The sequence below is a fragment of the Corvus cornix genome, chromosome 7 (genome assembly GCF_000738735.6).
Source record: "Corvus cornix cornix isolate S_Up_H32 chromosome 7, ASM73873v5, whole genome shotgun sequence".
NCBI lineage: Eukaryota > Metazoa > Chordata > Aves > Passeriformes > Corvidae > Corvus > Corvus cornix.
In genome coordinates this window covers 29160971-29173540 of record NC_046337.1, presented here as the reverse complement: position 1 = coordinate 29173540, position 12570 = coordinate 29160971, and positions in this window count along the sequence as shown.

Sequence of the window (12570 nt, the reverse complement as noted above, 5' to 3'; positions counted from 1 at the left end):
CCCTGAGAAAAGCTCCCCGCGCCCGGACCACGAGGTCTCTCTGCCTCTGAGGGTCGCCGGGACAAGATGCGATTAAAGTCTTTTCAAACCCTCATGGGAGGCCCCTCTCGCCTCCTTCACCATCACTGGTTGTGACGCTGACAGCTGGCCGGAGCAGGACTGCGGGGTGGTCTGAAATGGACTAGGGGATGCGACCAGGTCGCATTGCCCTAAGCAGCCCCGCTGAGCTCTCAGGAAGCTACAGCCTGCTAAGCTAAATCTAGCGATTACAACATATTCCTACATTAAGAACAAAACTGAAATTGGAGTAGAGCTGAGACCAAAAGTTTCTAGACTGAGTGAAGATTTCAGCATTTGTCCTAATGACACCCTGGATCTCTGAGAGTTCTGCAAAAGCGTGAGATGGATGAAAACAAAGCTGCTGATTTTTGCTTCCAAACAGCAACCCTATATCCCTACCCTGGGAAAAAATGAACCTCATAAATCTTCTCATCTGTTGAGTAGTTTAGTAAGCCCACTTACAAATGCATTAAAAATGCAACATCCTACTAGAAATCCCTTGACATTAGCAAACTTCTTCAGCATGAAGGCAGGGGTTTTTTTAATCATTATTAGAATTGTGTAACAGGATTACCAGAATCACAAGGTAGCTGGTATTTCCCTGAGGATCAGAATCTGCAGAGCATGCATGAGAAGAGTTCGGGAGAGCTGCACTTGCCCAGTTTGGTGAAGTGGAAAATAACAGAATTTAACTGTAGCCAGCAACAGGTGCAAATATTTCTTGGGAGATTCAGCTTGGACAGCAGGAAAAAAATTATTCCCTAGGAGCCCTGAAGCCTCTGGAGGTAATCTGCAAGAAATCTCTGTTCATGGAGATTTCTGAAATTTGAATACACAAAGCTATGATAGAGTGTTGTCAAAAGTTTCTGCTTTTAGAAAGGAGTCAGATTAACTGCACTCCAGAAGCCCCTCCCCACCCATGCTTCTCTGATTCTATCTGAAACAGTAATTTTTTAAAGAACCTAAGTGAGGAAGCTAAGATGAAACAGAAAATGGATTACTGTATTATCAGAAGCAATTTTTTTGGTACATACTACATATTCACTCTATAAGACAGCAGTATGTACCTCAAAAACTGATTTCATCAAGTCTTTCCATATCTTAGTCAAGTATTGAATTATGTGCTTTCCTTCAGGCATCTGAGCCATAACGTCAGAACTGAAAATTGGCTCCAAATAAAGCCAAGTAGCCTGAATCTTCATCCAGGATCTCCTGTGTCAACAACAGCTTTCCTCTGCATTCCCTATAAAGGGCATTAGCTCAGATGCTTTAACTGGTGCTTTCAGTAAAGCATTTTCAGTAGACTGCTAAGACCTTTTGGGCAATTTGCATATTCAGCAGCAGGTACAACAGGTGTAAACCCTAAGATTTCAGCAGATTTCACCTCGCGTGATTTCCTGCAATAACAAAGGCCACATTAACTTCAGCAACTGGATCATTTGCAAGGTTGGTGGCAGGATTTCCTGAACGAGCTCAACCCAATAAACAAACAGTACCAGTGAATAAATGCAGGACATGTTTTAGCATGTAATAGTATTTGTGAACTAATGCCCTTTAACAGAACATGGAATCTGGCTTCCGACAAACACCCAAGCCCAGAGCACTGCTTCTGTTTGCTAGGATAGGCTGAGATCACAGCAGAAAGACAGGAGAGCAACCTAAACTACTGAACCAAAACTAAGTAGGCCTTGTCCTGCATACAGGACAACAAAAAGAAATGTGGTTTTAATTAAAAGATTTCAAGTAGTAAATAGTCCAATAGTTAAGTCATATTTTATTTCTGACTTCAAATTCCAAGTGTGGATGTGGAACACATTTGTTTGATAGATTAAGGAGTTCAGTATTACTGCCCACCACTAGGCATATACATTTTTATAATTCAATAGTTATTCAGTCTTTCCTTTAGAATGCAAAAAATTCAAGATCCTTTAATCTATCGTTTGTTCTAAGTATTCTCAATTTTTTGTATCATTTAAAAATTATTTACCACCACCATTTGACACTTCTCACTATCTCACCAGTATCACACAGATGTGATGATATCAGTTCTCTCTATTCCCAATTCAAAAAATTTGCAAAAAATGTATAAAAATAAAATGCTATTTATAACCCTGTAACAAGTACAGAATATAGAACAAATACAGAATATACAAGTATATTCTTCTTTCCCACATAGGAAACAGGAAACATTCCTGAGATGGAATATTACCGAAAGTGCATGCTGTTAAAACATATATTGTATATTTATGCAATAAACTCATTTGTTGTACAAATATACAATTCATTCAACTTCACTGGAACCATAGCAGTGATTTTCTCAACAGTACACTCATACATGGGCTACACCAAGTCCTGTTAACTTAAATAGTGAAAACTTACTTAACTTCTTTCTTTATTCACTGCGACAGATTCTAAACAACAGACCATTGTACCCAATATGTACCATTGTACCCAACATGTACCATTTCCTCTAAACAAAGTCCCTCACTCATCTTTTAGCTTCTGGTACCTCATCTCTGGTGACCTTGCTTCTACCAAGGGGCAGAGAAAAATGCAGTTTCCAAGAGGAAGGTTAGGCAGGTCAGTTAATTCGCTTACACCAAAATGAAGACAAGGAATTTGGAATTCTCTCTGGCAGCAATCCAGAACTCTCCATGCTTTATTAGGTTATTAAGAGAGCAACCATTGTGTAATTGCCTGGTTCTCGAAGACTGAAGCAACAGTGTTATTGTGTCTTGTGTTATTGAAGTAATACCTTGTATTATTGTCAATCATCAAAACACTCTGAAAACTGAAATTATGGAATTACCATGGCGAACTTACTCTTTTTAAATAGGCAAACCCAACTATTTTGCATGAACAAGGAAGGACCTCTTACACTATGGTACAGTAGCAATTAGAGAATAAATACTTATTGGAATGCATATGTAGGCATATGGACATACGTATTCACATTTATTGAATACGTACTGAGATCTGAAAGAGCATTTCTGCAGGTCAGTAGGAGGTATCCATATTAGCTAGATATTTATAGCCAAGCTTTCTAGGAAAGACTTCTGGGTTTTCACAATATGGCTCTGTTTGGTGGATTTAAGAAGTAAGTATTTTATTGAGAAAAGAAATTGAAATCTTTGCTCAAAGATGGAAGTACAGAATTTTTAACACACAATGCTTAATGTTAGAATTTAATTGTCTGCTTTAGGAAAAAAATCAAATTTTTCACCACAACCCTGAAATTTGTCTTGTCTTCAGTTTCTTCATCTTCTTTACATAAGCCCTAACATTTTTAATTGTTGAAGAGCTAAACAATTTAGTAGCTTTATATCTTAAGTGGAAAGTTTAGACAATATTCTCTTAGTCTTCAACCTTTCCATCTCTACTTCAGTTATGTTTTATCTGGTAAAACAAAGGTATTGTAATAATGAATCTGCTATCTTAAGCACCAGAGTGTGTTAAAAAAGTTTAGGAACGTATCCAATGCATTAGCACTCCCCACATCGTTAATTAAGAGAAAAAATCAGCTTGAAGGGATTAAATAGCGTGTAGCTGACAAGGGACAAAAGCTTCATCCCTTTAAAACATGATTAATTTGCTGCTTAAGGAGGATAAACAAAAGCATTTGAAGTCTCTACGCTTTAGATTAAGCAAAAGAGATTTCTTCTTTGGTTATATTAGTTGGTGATGTTCTATTAGAGAAAAATCACCTTTTTCTCTTTTCATAATGTTTAATGAAAGGAGATTCTCTCACAGTCTGAATTTTGAAAATGTGGTCTTCTGAATATCATCTACAGATGACAAAATATGGGTTCCTGTTTCTCTATAGGCAAGAACTCCCTTTAATCCCATCCAGAATTCCTTTCCATGAAAGCTTTCTCAGTTGAATGTTCTTTGTTGGCTGTTTCACCAACAGGCTCAAACTTGTCTAGGAATGGTTCAAAACACAAGTTAATGTATGACAAAATATTGAAGTCTTCAGAAGAAGACAGAGGTAAACCCACAACTTTGCACATCCTTTCCAGTATCTTTCTTGCAAACTAGGATTGTGAATCACCTGGATTGGAGGAAGGTGGCATCTCAATTCTTCTACTTTGAATTTAACTTGCCTTGTTACTGCTAATGCATTTGGAGAACTGTGGAAGGCTCTGACAAGTTTATACAGCCCATGCCAGTAGTCTTCTGCATCACCCCTACTTCATCTGGGTTCACTTCTCTGTCCAGTCTTTTTGTTTTCTGTTGAATCCCACAGTCATATCATTGAGATGACATATCAACTCGAGATCATATAGGAACAAATTACCATGCTCAGTAAACTTGCAGTTCAAATCTCAAATCATGTTAAAATATTTTACAGCTGAGTTAGGAATAATTTTGCCACATCTCACTAACTGCATTACTAAGCAAATTACTGATACTGATAACACAAATAGTAAGATGTGTAATTTATATTCTTGACTAGGTTAGACTATAATCTGTACCTTAGCAGCAGCAAGATGAATTTTTTTATTTAATGCTTGTGTCCTCTTCAAATACTCTGTGAATATCTCCAAATGTGCTAAATTCTTCAACCAGCTACAAGAGAATCATAGAATGGTTTGGGTTGGAAGGGACCTTAAAAACCATCAGGTTCCATAGCCTCTGCCATGGGCAGGGACACCTTCCACTAGACCAGGTTGTTCCAAGCCCCATCCAAGCTGTCCCTGAACACTTCCAGGGATGGGGCATCCACAGCTTCTCTGGGCAGCCTGTTGCCAGGCTGTGCCTCACCCTGTCACAGTGAAGAATTTCTGCCCTTTAAACAGCAGTTTCTATGCTTCAGAATATATTCATTGCTATGGACCTAGAGAATATTTGGCTGTTTTAGAATACACCAAACAAAGACTGATACACCTTTTCAGCAATGAGATGGAAGAACTACTAGAAGGGATTTCATGCCAGTATAATATTACACACTACCCATGACGAAATGGAATTCGTTTATTCTCCAACACAAAATTCCAGCATAACATGTATGCATCTTAAAGGCACCATATTCTCAGAGAGCAAATATTTTACTTTTTGCTTGAAAAAATTGCTGCAATTATACCTGATACTAAACTTCACTGTAGCAAAAGTTCAAGTCACTCAGACCCAAATTCAGCCGACCACTCAGGCATGCACCTGTATTCCACAGGTTTAATACCAGGCACATGCATCAGAACTTTGCTGAACAGCAAGTGACTAAAGACAAGTTACATTTCAAGGGTGAATGTAAGGGCTTTGCTGAACTGAAACATGAATACATCAAAGAAACAGCAGGAGGCTGATTACAGAAGTGATATTTGTGAAGTGAGGAGATGGGATTTTACAGTTCCCAAACTGCAAACTCTACATCTGCTAAATTTTAAATGATCCTTTAACTAAGGCTGTAAAGGCAAAATTACTTCATACAACTTGCCAATGAGTGCTTTTTAAAATTTTCTTGTGAAGAAGTTAATGCCTATTCAAGGTTTCTACACCTCAGGTTTCAAGTCTTTCATTAGTTTAGGGTATTGGGAATGGGTATTTAGTCTTCCACAGCTAATTCAATTGCTTGAATTTAATTCAGGAGAACCAAGTGATAGTCACACTTCGACTACACTGTCTGTTCAGAAGCCTGCAGAACATGCAATTTAATTCTACTGCCATGTTGCCCACACTACAGAAATTACTTGTTATCTGCTTACACTGGCTAGATGGGCATAGAAATAATCCCCAAACCATCATATACAAACACACTGCTTTCTGAAAATCAGTTTTAAAATATCCAGGTAATGCCCGTATCACTAAGTACTTTTATTACTTTCTAAATACCTACATTACTAACCAGCCACATTGCTTGCTCCATACTCCCCTACATGAGCAACCTCCAAAGTTTCTTGATCACACATCCCTAATCAGCAAGAAATTTTTGAGCACACCCCGCCCCAATATATGTATATTTATTTACAGATTTTACACACAAGCTACTGTACTAATGTATTATATACACAATAAAACATACACAAAAGTTAGACATTAAAACAAGAATAAATTAAGATGAAAATAACAATATTGTAAATAATTTTTAAATTTAAATAACCTTTATATAAATCCTTTTTTCTTCCACTAATAGCATTATTATTAATACTATTTTAAGTGAGAACAGTTGTGTGAATATGCTTCATCTATTTTAAATGAGAACAGTTGTGTGAATATGCTTCATCAGTCTTGGTTCAATGCTTTGAGATTCAAAGGTCTAAGTTCAGTGTTTTAATGACTGTCATAGCTGAAAAATAAAGCTTGATGACAGATTCAAATGGAAGAATTGCATCATTAGCTGGTCTTAATAAATCATGATCTCATCCACCAGTTATGCAAAGATTTTTATTTAAATTCATATAGTTTATTTTCACCTTCCCTGATGTCACTTTATTGCTCTTGCAAACTGACTGGGAGGTCTTGCATTTTTTAATTTTTAAATCACAGAAAAAAATTTTAAACAGATTGCACAGGGCCTCACCCAGCTGAGATTTGAAGTTCTCTAAGGCCACTGCCTCTCCAGGCCAACTTCTCCCTTGCTTTATCATTCATTGCAAAGAATGTCATTCCCCCCGTGCCTGGTCGGAATTCCCCTCCCTGCAAACAGAGGAAGCTGCCCCTCCTGCTGCTGCTGCACAGCACCAAGAGGAATCTGGCAGCATTTTCTCTGTAGACTGTTAACTACATCCCTCCACCACATTCTTTTCCCCAACACACACAGTTCTGCCATGACTTTTCACACACCGAATGCTCCAGCCCTGTAACCAGCCCGTGGTGATCTGATGGACTCGGGTTTATCAGCAGCTTTACAGCTCACTTGGGTAAAATCACCTGAATCAATCGGGTGACTCTGAACTTCGAACATGCTCTTTGTTCTCCATGTCTTACATAACGAAACTGAAATATAAAGCTCAAGTGGCCTTGATTTGGGTAAGCACTACCTAGCAACAACCAAAACATCAGTGTGTTATCAATGTTATTGTCATACTGAGTCCAAAACACAGCACTGTGCCAGCTACCGAGAAGAAAAGGAATTTTATTCCAGCTGAAACCAAGACAATGACATAATACTTCGTATTTTGCACCAAGCTGAAGACTTGGTACGCAAATTAATTGCTGTGGTTTCTAAAGGGGTGCCTGTAGGAGAGAGTCACTCCCTCTGGAAACACTACAGGAACGACAGCCCAAACCAAAAGCATCTGTTTAAATTTGCACTGCTAAACTAATTAACGGAGACCTGGGCAGCTTTAAGGAGGACCGTGTTGTTTGTAAAACTCTGTTTTGTAGAGTTCGCAGCACAGACGCCGCGGTTTGATTGTGGGGTGCCAATGCCCTGCGCCTCAGCGGCACCGGGCGCTGCGGCCTCTGCGCCCCGCCAGGCCCCGCTCGCACCGAGCGAGGGCTGGGCTGGCAGGGATAAAACCCGGCACGGCAAAAAGTTAACTCATAAACGTAAGTTAAAAAAAAAAAAAAAATTAAAAACCCCCAAAAAACTAAAACAAAACAACACAAACAACAAAACAAAACAACCCGCACCTTTTAGCTCAGAAAGGCCGCTCCGGCAGCCCGGTGCTCCCGGACGCTGTGGGGGCTCCTCAGCCGGCGCCCCGAGGCCCCGCCGCTCCCGGCGCTATGCAGAGGGACACGGCACAGCTCAGCACCGCTGCGTCCCGGTTCCCACCGCCTTATCCCAGCGGCTGGAAACTCGCGGGAGCCTAATCCCGGGAGCGGTGTCGCGCCAGCGCCGGGAGCCCAGCAGCGGCTGCGTTGCCGTGGCCGGGGCACAGAGCCCGCGCTGGACTCGCCTCAGCCGAGAACACCTCACACCTGAGGCGACGGAATTAAACTTCCACAAAGTCTCCGCAGCTGTGCCAGGCTGGAGCTCAGCTGTGCTGTTACTGCTCCGCGATTGTCTGCCAGTAGAAAAAGCTCCTGCCCCTGCTGTGCCTGCCAGTTTGAAATAAGGATGGTGAATATGGCTTTGAGCAGCATGTGCCATTCGCTGCTGCCTAGGCAGGCGTCCTCCTTACCTTTATAAATTAACTGATGTGTACCAGTAAGTGAATGCAGGTGCTCGTCTTTAGGCAAAGCAGGGGGGCAGGTGCATCAGCTAAGCATGCAAAGGAACTCAGCTGTGTTGGCAAAATGGTTGCTAGTAAGATAGAAGGTTGGGCTGGGGTGGCTAATCCACAACAGCAACCAAAGGTTTTCCAAATGCCACACCATGCATCAGCCCACCTTGTGCACAATGACTTAGGATTTAAACAACCTGCCCCCACACCCCTAGAAAACTAGAGAATACAAGAAAATATAAACAAAAATCTCATTCAGTTTAATTGGTAGTCCATGGGTGTTTCCTCCGCTGAATCCAATACTTAGACCAATCTAAATCAACTACTGGCACAGCTGGTATGACTTCTAACACTTTGCTGGGGCCAGGTTTGGCTTTCTATGGGATCTGAAACAGCTGTTGCCATGTTGGGCAGTTTGTGAATTTTAAATGAGAGGTTTCTATATGTTTTCACAGCAACCTATAAAAGGTAGCACAACATTTTACAGAGCTAACCTGCTAGAAAATAAATGAGCTCCATTTCAGGCCTGTAACCAATCTTGTGAACTGCACACAGAGCATTATGAGTCCAGATAGCAAGTTTTAAACATAAAAGCCCCTTTATTAAAATACCAGAGGCAAAGAACCACTAGGGTATTTCTGCTTTGTCCAGCTGTAGAAGGCACAACATCACTCAGAATTCCCAGTACATTTTCTAAATCCGAGCCAGTACGAAAGCCTGGTTTTGATCTTGGAATGAGAAATACCCTCATACTCAATCTAGCACAGGGAGATTCAAACAAACTCTACTCTGTACTGGCTATAATACAGAACAGTCCAGTTGGAAACCATGCAAAGGGAACTCCCTGCTATTTCAACTATCGGAACTACACCTACAGCAAGCAGTGGCACAGTCAGCATGCACTGCCATCCACTGCTGGGCATGGGAGTCCTTTTGCTAGAATGTGACATTTTGGGGTTTATTGTCTGATTAGGAAACTGGAAATAGCACAGCTGCTTATAGTCTTCAGAGGAAGAAAGACACAGACTGCTAATATGAGAAACATTATAAAGAAAACCGTTATATATATAGTATTTTTCATTATCAGGAGAACTTTCTTCTTACAGACATGAATAATAACACCTACATTGCTGTTTAGTCACTACATGGGCTACCAGATAAGAACTTTTATGTCATAATTCCTGTACCTACTTTTAATTATTAAAAAGTTTCCTTATACTCTCATAGCACGCTACTCACTGGTAGATGACTTGGCAATTCAGCCTTGTAATATTACCTTTAAATTTGGTAGACTTTCTACACTCTGATTCATTATGCATCTTGCTCATTTCTGCAATGCTGAGTGGACCAAGCAGTATTTTCAAGCCTGTCAGCTGCCAGGTTCTAATGTCCAGGATGAGTGGCTTCTGAAACAAACACACAGTAATTGCACACTCGTGTTATGCCCCAATTTTACAAAATATTTTTTCAAGTTCAACTTGCCTTACTTGGCAAGAGTACAAGCACAGGTGTCCTGGTAAGAAGAGGGTCAGTTATTATCCTATAATGGTTTGAGTTGGAAGGGACCTTAGAGGTCATCCAGTTCCAACCCTCTGCCATGGGCAGGGACACCTTCCCCTAGACCAGGTTGCTCAGAGCCCTGTCCAACCTGGCCTTGAACACTTCCAGGGATGGGACATTCCACAGCTTTTTTGAGGAACCTGTTCCAGTGCCTCATGACCCTCACTGCCAAGAATTTCTTCCTATTATCTAATCTAAGTCTTCTGCTCTCAGTTTAAAGCCACTGTGATGCATTTCTCAAAGATGTCTCCTTCCTTAGGACTTCTGAAAAGGCAGAAATTTCAAGCTGTCTGAAACCACCATTAAACAAAATAGTTTGTTTTCTTGATGTGTTAAAGAAATAGGCATCATTCCTGATAAAAACTCTCACTGCAAGAAATGTAAATATTCAGATACTTTGTGAACTTAATGCTGCAACACCAAAGCAACCACATGAATACACTGCTTGTTCCACTAAAAAGAAAGCCCATTTGTGCATTTCAAACAATGCAAAAGCTTTGTCAATGAAATGTGCCTTTGGAAGAAACACACTATCCAGGCCACCAGGAGTTAACCTCCTCTTTTGAGTGCAATTCCCTTTCTAAAGGACACTTGTTTTGGGGTTTGTTGTTTTTTATTTCAGCTATCTACTTGACAATGAAACAAATGAAACCATTAGTGCCCTAGGAGGTTAATATGTATAACAAAGATTCCATTTAAGTTGTCTCACATGGCCATTCGGAGAGGGCAGTAGAATTTAACTTAAAAAGTATCACCTCAGTAAGAAGAGCGAGATACAACCAGATCATTACCAATAGGAACATCAATATTTTCTGCATCAAGCCAGACATAGAGAACAGTTCCAGGAAGTTAGCTGCTAAGTTCGTGATTCACTGGTAGTAGTCAGCATAGACTCAGCAAGGGGAAGTCAGACTTGAGCAACCCTCTGCAGTGAAATGACTGCCAGGAGCTGAGGGGAGAGCAGCAGACACTGCCTACCGAGCCCTCAGCAAGGCCTCTAACACTCTCCCAGGAGATCCTGGTTAAGGATGATGGGCCCAGCATGCCCTCAGCAAGGCTGCAGGTGACACAAAACTGGGAGTGGCTGATACACCTGTGGGTCCTGCTGCCGTCCACAGGGACCTCTGCAGGCTGGAGAAACGGGCTGTGGAGGAACAGTGCCATACACTGATATATCCTGGAGCCATCCAGCTGGAAAACCCCTTTGCAGAGAAGGCCCTGGGGTCCTGGAGCTGAACAGGAGCCAGCAGTGTGCCACACATCAGGCCGATGGCACGGGCTGCAGCAGGGTGACAGAGGTGATCCTTCCCTTTACTACCCACAGGAGCAGTGCCCAGCTCTGGGCATCCCATGCCCAGTGTGAGACACACAGAGCTGGGAGTCCAACTAAAGGCCACAAAGGGATTCAGGGAATGGAGCACCTCTCTTATGAGCAAAGGATGAGGCAGCAGGGACTGTTCGGCCAGGAGAAAAGAAAGCTCAGGGAGGCTCTTATCATCTGAAGTGGGGCTGCAAAGAAGATGGAGCCAGGCTCTTGTCACTGATGCCCAGTGACAGGACAAGAGGGAGTGGGTACAAAGTGGAACACGTGAGGTTCCATCTGAACACAGGAACATACTTTTACTGGGAGGCTGACTGAGAACTGCAGCAGGTTGTGCAGGGAGACAGTGTCCTTCCTTGGAGATACAAAGCCATCTGGACATCATTCTGGACAGCAAGGCCTAGATGGGATGGCTGGAGCAGGGGGGTTGGGCAACATGACTTCCAGAGGTCCCTCCTAACCTCAATTAGTCTCTGATTCTGTGAACAAACAAACACACAAGTTTTGAAAAAATGGCAATGTTTATTTATTTTTTTAATAAACACTGCATAGAAGTACGACTTCAGTCATCTGAAAATATTACTCAGCACTCATTCACACTTGGAAATTCCCAGTAATATGGCAGGAAGCAAGACAGACTAACAGTTGCCTACAAGGTATGTATTTACATTCAACTGGACTTAATTTGCGCAGTATTTTCAAATAAATCAAATGCACTTATCCAAACAAAGTCTGATTCAAAGTATATTTTAAGTTTATATAAAATACAAATAAAGTCTTCAAAACTTAAATTCTTTGGTTAGAACGAATTTTCAATTATTTAAAGATAAGTTAGTTCTAAGGTAGTAAGAAAGGTAAACATCAGATACTGTGATAAAAATCTTAAGGAATGACAACTTTGTCATAAAGTGCTAGCATATGCTATCAGCTTTATTTTCCAGACGCCAAAAAATAGTTGTAATTTCAATTCAGTCATATTTTGGCAGAATTCTGAATGATAGCAGCTTTTTTAACATTCTTTTTTACCTGTATCTTCACAACTTTTTGGCATTTTCTTCTTACATGAACTTTAACTTCTACATATGTATGTAGTAATTTGTGGTTTTAACTTACCCAGTTCAAACTGGACTCCATACTGGTGGGAAAAAATCAAAAGGTCAGGTAAGACTCCAACTGGGACAAGCCAGGGACTTTGAAAAGTAAGGGTGTGAAGAACCTGAACACAATCCAAGAGCTGCCTCCTGCAAAGTAATTCTGTAATTATATATACAATCAGTACCACTGAAAAAAGCTCCATGAGAATTAATACACAGAGGAGATTCGGTGTGGTTCACTCACACCCAGGCATCAGAGCTTTGTATCTGCCGAACAAACCTGTTCCTTCATTTCGCATGAAATTAAGTCTTGGAAAACTTCTACTTCTTCTGACAAACAGAAGCTGAAAAGTTTTACATGCATTACACCTCAGTCTTTTTGCCACTTGTCAGCATGATTGTCCCCCCACAAACCAAGACAAAAGTC